A 9,990-nucleotide genomic window follows, 5' to 3' on the forward strand; every position below is an offset into this window, starting at 1 on the left:
TAATATAGCTATTATTATTACTACCCTTATTTGTTACATTTTATATGTAAGCCACCCATCTCTCTCGTCACCTTTGACGTATCCGTGTTCTCCTAAAAAAGTTTTAGCAATTAATAAACCCTCAATCAGAACAAAGCATTTTTACCTAAAGTATTTTTTACCATAATTTATTCTAAAAATAACGCAAAATTGTAATCAAATTAATAATTTTCTGAGCGTGATAAATTCCATCGTTTTTTTAAATGCGTTTATTTCAATAATCTAAATAATTTTACAAAAATACTAATTATATATATTATAATTGATACTAGTTTATAAACATTACAATTTTTTATTTGCCACATTTTGACAAATAAAAATAAGAATATAAGGTATAACGTTAGCGGTTATAATTTAAGGAAAAAATTTTACAATTCAGCAAAAAAAAAAAAAAAAAATTAAGTGATAATTTAACTTAAATTCGCAAAAGATGTGGAACCATAGATATGTTGTATTTAGCCTCTAAAGCAATATCGATGGCTTAAAGTGTAAATTTTCTAAATCCACTTTAGGGTGAAAATGGGAATGTCGTCTCGTACTTTTAATCGAAAAACACGTGCTCAAAAAATTGCTATCTATAAAATCTCAAATTAAACACTACAAACACTCAACTAAAATTTGATATTTTGTTTAATTTTCCTATTTTCAAGTTGTCTACTTAGTTTTTCTTGGAGCTTGCAATTTTACATTTTAAGCTTGGGCGGTTTGTGCTTAAATTTCAATTTAAAGTCATTAAATTTCTTCGTGATTGGTTTAAGGCCATTTGTTAAAATATCTGTATTATCAACGTATACAATTTTACTATTATATATTTATTGATAATAAAGTTAAAATAATGAATATTGCAACAATTTAATATTATATTGAAAAATAGTTATTATATTATATATGGAAATTATCAAGAGAAATACAATTTTTAATATGAAATAAAGTATTAGCTGCTTCGTATTAAATAAAATAGTTTAAAGTGGTTACCTTAATGATACTGGTAATATTGAATTTTTAAATAAATTAACCATATTTGCCAGAAATTCACAATATTTCAAGATTTACTCAAAGTAATTTATGTGAAATGTTATCAAATGGTTTTATTAATTAAATTATTCGAATAAAAAGAATATTAATCAAAAAATTTGATTAATTTAATTTAAAAAAGTAATTTAATAACATTAAGAGAAAAATCTCTAAGAATCCTGATATTTGTACCACGCAGTAAAATTAATAAAGAAAATTTTCTAAGAACCCTAAGGTTCGTACCACGCTCTTCTGCTAAATTCATATACACACAATTAGATTATTATATATTTAGCTTGTTAAAAGTCAAATAGAACATAATTAACCAATTTGGTCAGAAACTGATTATTATTTAATTACTTTACCGCATACAAAATTATTTCTATAAATATAAAATTTAATTTGCATTACCTACATTTATTTAAAATCCAATTCATATGAATATAAAACATAGTTACCATTCGGTATCTATTTTTATAAATTTAATAACATATTAAATTGCTCAGTATTTTAATATAACAATATTCCCTAGACACACGCGTCAAAAAAATATTTCATAAAAATAATGATAATATCAAATACCGTTTGAATTCCACGTTTCCATCAATACTGTCAGTTGGATGTTTTTAAAAGTAATTGCTTGTCTGGTTTAAGGTAAAAAACAATAACTTTTCCATGTAGTCCTTTTGGCTAAATATTGTATATAACAGTTAATTTAAAATTTAACTTTTCTAGCTAAAATGAATTATTAGAAAAAATAATATTTTTCGGAAAATTTAACTATTAAATAGTTAAAATAAAATTATAAGCTATAGCTAATATTGTTTACATAATTTAATAAAAATATAATGATAATGTAATGTATATATCATACAGAAAACAAACAAATTATTAAAATAATCTTCCTTTAATGTAAGAAATTCCTAATTTATAATATATATTAATATATGCTGTTTTCCTTATGTATTTATAAATAAATCAGTAAAACGTACTTAATGTAAAATTTAAATTAGATATTGTTATTTATATATTAATATATACGTTATATATCATGTGTATTATTATAAAATATATGTAATGTTAAACATATTTTTTTATAAATTTATATAACAAATTAATCAAAGCAAAAGATAAATTTTATTACAATAGACATATTAATACAATATATCATATATTTTATATTTAATATATAATAATGAGTTGTTTGCAAAAAAATTATGCAAAAAAAAATTTTTAATATAAAATTTTTTTTTATTCGTTAAATGTTTAAATATAATATAAACTGAAATTAATTATTTACGTATTTCTTTATACGCGATAAATATATTAGAAAAATTATTGTAATTACGTCATTTATATTTCGCCAAAATATTTTTGGCATCATCAGGAGATTTTTATTTTTATATACACTTTTTTTTACATTGCACAGATAGAGTTTTATAGTTTGCTTTCAAAACTTGAGTTCGTTAAATACTTCATATATTTTTTTTTGTACCAGACGGTCGCTACTCTAAACAATAATAATAAAATAAAACCGATAGTAAAAATTTTTACCTAATAAGTTATTATAAATTTTGCTAATCATGAAAATAATAATGCTTTCGCTCAATTAAGCATTGTTCTCTTAAATTTGCGGAATAATTAGCTGTTTGTGAGAAAATTCTTTATAAAGACAATCTGATGAAAGACAAGTATTTATATTAAATAAATTTGATTGAAAGGTAAGACATTTCATAAAATACGGCATAAGTACGCAATTAGTTTTTGATGTAAAAATAGTCACAATCTTAAAATTTATATTTCGAAAGCATTGTTGTTTAATTAAGAATTCTATGGTTTCAATATTATATTTTGAATACCACTGATGATGAAAGCATATAAAATATTATATACATACATTTTTGTTTAATAATTGATACAGTTGCGAACAAATAGCTTCAACTTTCAACGTTAGTTGTCCAAGTTGGTTTAAAATCAATGTAGTTGTTAATATAAAAATGCCAGTAGAATTTTTACTGAATATAACAATCGAAAACTTAACGATAAGTTTTTATGTTTATTACCTATAGGGGTAAAAATATTTATATTACATAATTAGATTTAAAAATATATAATATTTTGGGTTGTAGAATTAAATTATGTGACTTTTTCAGTCAATTACATATTTTATACAATTAATATATGTGTACTAATATATAGACAGATGAATTAAAATGTTGAGCTAGCAGTTTGATGTAGTGTTTATTTGTTCTTGCAAGCCTTTTTATATATTTTTTGCGAGTAACATATTTATTTCTGCCAATTATCTTCCATCATCTAATGCTCATTATTTTATAAGAGTATAATCCGGTATCTGTACAGTTTTTGTAAGCAGAGAAATAACAGTATTTTTTAAGCATAAAAATACCATATTATATCTTAACTACGCATTCAAGTTAGTACAATTATATTGTTCAGCGGTGATAGACGGTTTTAAATTATTTTACAAGATTACATTTATTGTTTTAAACTATTAGCTGATTCGTTTTACAAGTTTCTAATAAGCTTTATTTATTCAACAGTAAAGTCTGCGAGGACTTTTAATTCTGTATCATTTTCGTATAATTTTTTTGTAATGATACTATTATTAAAATTATACTTATATTACCATTTTTATACTAAATGCAATAGTCTTGATAACGCGTAAAACTAAAGGAAATTAAAATCACTTAATGCTCTTCAACGAGACTGGTTTACATGCCGAATGCGTTCCAATTTTGGCTAACACGTGTAATGCTCGGCAGTTCACACTTTATACAAATAAAATATACGAATTATTTGTTAAGTTTGATTTGTAAAAACAGAATATTTATCAAAAGCTAGATCTCACTTAAGTTATGAAATATAATTTAATTAGACTCCTACAAAAAGGTGCGACGTATATTGTTCAAAGCAGAGCATACTTGTCTAAAAATCTATCAATTGGTAAATCTATTTTTTTTATTAAAATATGTATTAATTGAAAAATTTATAAACAAAAAAATACAATATAAACCTGATGGCTTTTGAAACCATTTTGTACAAAAACCCTAGAATTTAGCATTAAAAAATCATGAAGAAATAGTTCAAAACAAAAACAATTTTTAACCAAATTTTTGCATAAATGCGTTTTAGAATAGATAAAAAATTATTTTACTTTTTTACTTGAATGTAATTTTTTAGAGTGGTTTCGTTGTCTTTGGAAGAAAAAAATTAAAAGATTAATTGATAACATGTCACATAGTATAAATAATTGTCAATTGTTGGATCATTATATATTACAGATTTCTGCTCTAAATAATAAATATTCACTTTAACAGATAAACGAATTCCAGATATCGCATTAAAAAAATGTTTCGTCCTCGCTTTTAACCGATAAGCATCACAAAGCGAATATTCTTGTTACCTGCATATATGAATGTGTTAATAGAATGTTAACTATCGACATAAAATTTAATGATTGTGTAAATATTTGCTAGATACATTTACCAAAGCTTAAACTATGTTTTAAATATTTATATATAACTATAAGCGTTACAGCATTACACACGTATCTATTTGTTACCTACCATATTAGTTATAACAGTAATTATAGTTGTGGATATATTTTTATAATATTCTATAAGAGTGAAACTTAATTAGCAAATTTTTATTTTGTGACTGATTTTTTAATATGAAATATTATTTTTTATATAAAAAATGATTTGCTTAAAACTTTAAAAATTGAATTACGCTTTCTTTAGATATTTATACCAAAATGCGTCGGTAAGTGACAAATCTGTATATTGTATATTGAAAATGTTACTTAAAATAAAATTAACCCTTTTAATTGGAGCATAAGAAAAACAGGCACTGTCGTTACTAATTACTTAAAGAGTGTCTTACATATGGCAGCAAAGTGCTGCGATCTATATGACGTCAAAGTAATAATTAATTATCTGTAATTATACGAGTGTGTAGTTTAGAAGTATGTAAATAAGTAACTATACAACAATAAATAATAATAAATATATTATAGAACAGGAAAATAATTTTAAAATAAGTACTATAGTGAAACGGTAAAATGTAAAAAAGTGCATATTACTTATTTATTCAGTGAAAGAATGAAACCTCTCAAACATTGCTAGAAATCAATTTGACTACAAATTGAAAAGTTAGGTTCTGTGAAAAACCAGATACACCAGAGACGAGTGTGCAATAGGTATGACCTGTCCTTAACTATTTTTTCTAGATCCAACATCAAACTTAGCTTCTAGCTATAATAACTTTTTTTTATTTTTAACTAGAGATATTTTTATTTAATTTAAATTATAAATTATAGAGTTGATTACCACTTTGTAATAAAATAAAATTAATGCAAGCAGCATATTATTTTTTTTTGTAACTTACTAAATTTTGCCTACATATATTATTATTATAACACATTCAGATTTATAAAAAAACAATTTTTTAAGGCACAATATGTAATATGCATATAATATATAATTTGATTGTACCACTAAATAATTTTACCAGTACCTCTCTATATACTCGAAAATAAACTTCGGATAAATACAATTTAGAGATTATCCAAGTTCGATTGGTCAAACGTCGTTGATGCCTAAATAATTAAAATGCCTAGAATTTCGTCCAAAATAGGAATTTTGTATATAAATAAATTAGCATTCACCAGTTTTCCACGGATTTTGTCGCTCTATCCTTTTTGTAAAATAATGCATCGATTATTTATAAATTAACAAATTATAACACTACCTTTACTGTACAATAATATTTTTTCGCATATAAAAATTAACCTGTTTTTTAATTAAAGCTATCTTACAAATATTAAATATCATAACACATGTAATTTATTTATATAACATGATTCATTTAGAAAGTATTATTTTATAAACATACTTAAAACCACCTCTTGAATGTAAATATTTATGCTTATTATTTTTATAGAAAAAAAACAGACAGGTTTTAAACACATTTTTTATATTGTTGAACGAAAGTGCTTAGTATTTTTTATAAAATAATAGTTTTTCTTATAGAAAGTATGTAAAATAAATTAAACAAAAAGATTCATAATAATCAGCGTTCACAGAATAATCACACGTCCCTAAAAAAATAAGAATTGACTACAACAAAAACTATATTTATTAATATAAAATTATTAATCATCAAATAAAAAAATATTACGGTCCTTTTAATGTTAGATATAGAAAAGGCTTTTAACACGGTATAGCATGATGGGTTGATTCATAAAATATACAAATAAAAAACCCTTATCTATCTGCTACGCTTTAAACGCGCATATCTAAAAAGTAAAATCTATGTTGTTCATTTTGAAGATATTCTTAAAATAAAATAAATTTTAGCAATTGCTCAGTCTTAAACCAATCGCTAATTAATTACGAAAAATATTTTTAAGAATCCTAAATGAATATTTTGAGAGGTGGAAAATTAAAATCAATTGAATTGAAAAAACACGAGCATTTCCATAAAACCTAGACAAACTATTTCACTACCTATCTTAAATGAAGATGGCAGTAACGTAAAATATAAAATAAGCATTAAATACCTGTGCCCACATCTAGATTACAACCATAAATTTAATATACTACAAATTTTAAAACTTCGTTGTAAAGGACTTGCAGCTATTGCGACCCTTAAATCAATATTTAATATAAAAAAAAGCGTATTACAACATACAAATTCTAAATCTATTAGCAATTAATCAGACTCATTTCTTAACATAGGACTGCAAATATCAGCAGTAATACAAATTTTACTAAATTGCAAGTAGGATTCTCAATCGAATTTATTTTGATTTTCAGCTATATGAATATTTTAATTATTGATAAAATATTCGTTTAAACTATCTCACAACAAAATTAGAAACATATTAGAATGAAAAAATTTGTACACTTGAGCAACACAGGTAGTCAGTTTATATCTCAATATACCCGAGTGACTAGTGCTGCTCCAAAACCCATGGTCCTTTATGCGCTTTTATTTTGTTTCGAAATTCAAGACTATAAGACGCTTACTCTCAACTAAAAAATCCTTTAATGCCTTTGAAAAATATTTGCCAATAAAATGCTTATCGGGGTATCTACTACGACCGAAATTCACAGAATTAATTTGTTATACGAAACAATCTGTTCAATAACCCCACCCTCGTTATAGTTAAACACTTACTTTAAAATCATAAGTGAGTCGCAAATTTTTGATAAAGTTTGTGTTACGTTTTTTTATTTGTTGTTTCAAGGCGCAAAGATTTTATTTCAATCAGCTATATAATTCGATCAGGGTTAATCTATTTGAAGTTATTTAATTTATATGCAAATCGCCGATACGAATTCGATCTTAATGTTTATTAAATTCGTTCTATTGTATATAGTGTATATGTTTTATATTTATAATGTTCAAATAATTTTGCTAAATTAATTCAATCACAGCTAATCTTAATTCTAAAAAGCTAAAATGACGTCATTGATCAAAGAATGTGTAATAATAAATTAAGCATTTTTCTTTTGACGCCCTTAATTTGCACAGCATTGTGTTATGCATATATAATAAAATTCAAAAAGTGTAACGATTATAAACGTTATTAATAATTAATTAAAATAATTATAATCAACCAATTTTTTTATTAAATAAAATTAATTGATTTTTTGTTCTGATTCGTTACATAAATTAATATTAGTAGAGTAAAAATAAAGAATAATATTATACTTAAAAACTACGAAATGCCAATGCGCATATAGCTTTAGAGGCTCAATAAAATATGGCAGCCGGTCAAAAGAGCGTGCGTCAAATGAGCGCGGTCATATAAGCGCTGCGTCATAAGAGCGTTTATCAAAGTAGCGCTGTAACAAAATAGCATGCGTCAAATGAGCTGAGAGACATATGAGCGCCTTAAAAAAGAGAGCGCGTCATAAGAGCGCAAAAATATTTGGAGAATATCAAGTAATGAATATTTTAGGAATTAGGAATATAAAATATAAGTAAATTGTGGGAAATTTACAAAGAATTAAAATTCACGAAATATAGGCGGTAAAATTAGTATTTTATGTGTCAGAGCATAATGACGATTAAAATGATTAGTAAATGAAAACATTATTATTTATTAATCATTACGTACATACGAAAGTATGGCTCACCATTTCCATACATACGATATACGTCAGTGAGATTAAGATTACTATAAATAATACTGTAAGATTTACAATATTTGACAAAATACCATTTTTATCTATAACTAGCTTTGAATATCGCCCCAATATTTTTAGATATTATAATTTGAAAGATAAAGATAGACATAAAATCTTGTGGTTTTTAAGAAAAATATAAAAAATAATCACTAAAATCGAATAATTAATTTTTTTGCAAAACAAGCACTACAACATTTTGAAACAATGCTCAATGAAAAGATCAAATCTCCTAAAAAGACTTACCAAACTCCAATTGACAATTATACATTAATTTCAGTGGAAGAAAAAAATTGTAATTTCTTATTAGAAAACCCAATACCTTGGAAATATGAAAATACTGTTATTCCCTAATGATTGTTGAAATTAAAACCATATTTGGACATATCAAAATATTTAGAATTTACAATTTTAAAAGGGGACCATATATAAACTTGTTTTAGAAACAATATTTTTATTAGCTTACAAATAATAATAATAAACTAATCTCCCTTAGTAAATTGATTAGTGTTTTTATAAATCGATATATTATTTTATAGTTTCGGGTAAATGGATCTCTTGGTGCAGAGGTATTATATTAGGTTAACAATATTTACTTGGCGCACCATACCAATTAATTTTCATAATATTTAAGATTAAAATAAGCATAATCCATCTTGTTTTAAGTGGTTAGATATCGTTCCTACTACTATCACTGTCACAGTAATAACATTATTATATCGTCATTCTTAATTAAATGAATAATTTGTAAAAATAAATCAATATATGTATTTATAAATAATCAATATTATTATTTGTGTTGTCGATAGTTGTCAATCGCTGATTTGAATAGTGTGAGCGAAATAGCGAGCTCTGCTTGCATCTCGCTCTTTTTTTCTAATCGTTTTTATTTAATAACAGACACACAATATTAAGTAAGAATTATGCACAATTAGAGCATATAATCCCATATGATAAAAATATAGATACCCTTCGAAGGAAAAAATGAGTTTAATTGACACCGTAACTTATCGGTGTCAATTATTAGTCTTAACAACACGCGAAACGACCATATTCCGATTAAAAATTTTACAATAAACTTATTATTGAGTTATTTGCATAATAAATGTATTTCAAGTTTTGTCGACGTAAGAGTGCAACGCTTGGAATACACTCGGATGTCGACTTACGAGCACAAAGGGTTAACTACAAATAGTATATATTCGAAAGACATTACCTTGTCCTTCGGCGTGACGGGTCGTGCAGGGGGGGCATCGGCGCGGCGTCTGTAACGACGCCAGCGCCACGCGCCACGCGCCGCGCCGATGCAATAAACACTATTATACACACTACACTAATTTCAATTATACACTGCTTAATTCTAACACATACACTCAATTACACTATCACTTTATAATTTAAAAAAACATCGAAACGGATATTATTATAAAAAAATATGAACGAGAACACTTATTCGAGAAAAATGTAACAAAACAATTTATTCGACTGTTTACGACAGCGGTCGCATAGCTACTGGTGTTTTTTTTAATATTTCTAGATGCATCCAGACAATTCAAGGTTATGCTTCATTAAAAATAACAAATGTCATTCACCTCTTTGTCTATTTTTTAAATATTTATCTCTAATTCGAATTATTTTAATGCAAGTTGTTTGTTTTTTTAATGCGAGAGTGACGCGAAGGTCACCTTGCTGTTGTTGTTGACCTATTTAAAGTATAATGTCG

General features: G+C 25.0%; 1 protein-coding gene across 1 annotated transcript in view; it reads right to left on the reverse strand.

The window, feature by feature from the left end:
* LOC148234802 (trissin receptor-like) overlaps positions 1 to 9,759 on the reverse strand; it is a 30,071-nt gene extending 20,312 nt beyond the window's left edge. Inside the window, exon 1 of the mRNA XM_088185720.1 lies at positions 9,484 to 9,759. The gene's annotated coding sequence lies outside the window, so the exon portion shown is untranslated. The remainder of the gene's footprint in view (positions 1 to 9,483) is intronic.
* Between the last annotated feature and the right edge of the window lie 231 nt (positions 9,760 to 9,990).

Source organism: Plectrocnemia conspersa, unplaced genomic scaffold (genome assembly GCF_051122295.1).
Source record: "Plectrocnemia conspersa isolate PC_06_02 unplaced genomic scaffold, ASM5112229v1 ptg000005l, whole genome shotgun sequence".
Taxonomy (NCBI): Eukaryota; Metazoa; Arthropoda; class Insecta; order Trichoptera; family Polycentropodidae; genus Plectrocnemia; species Plectrocnemia conspersa.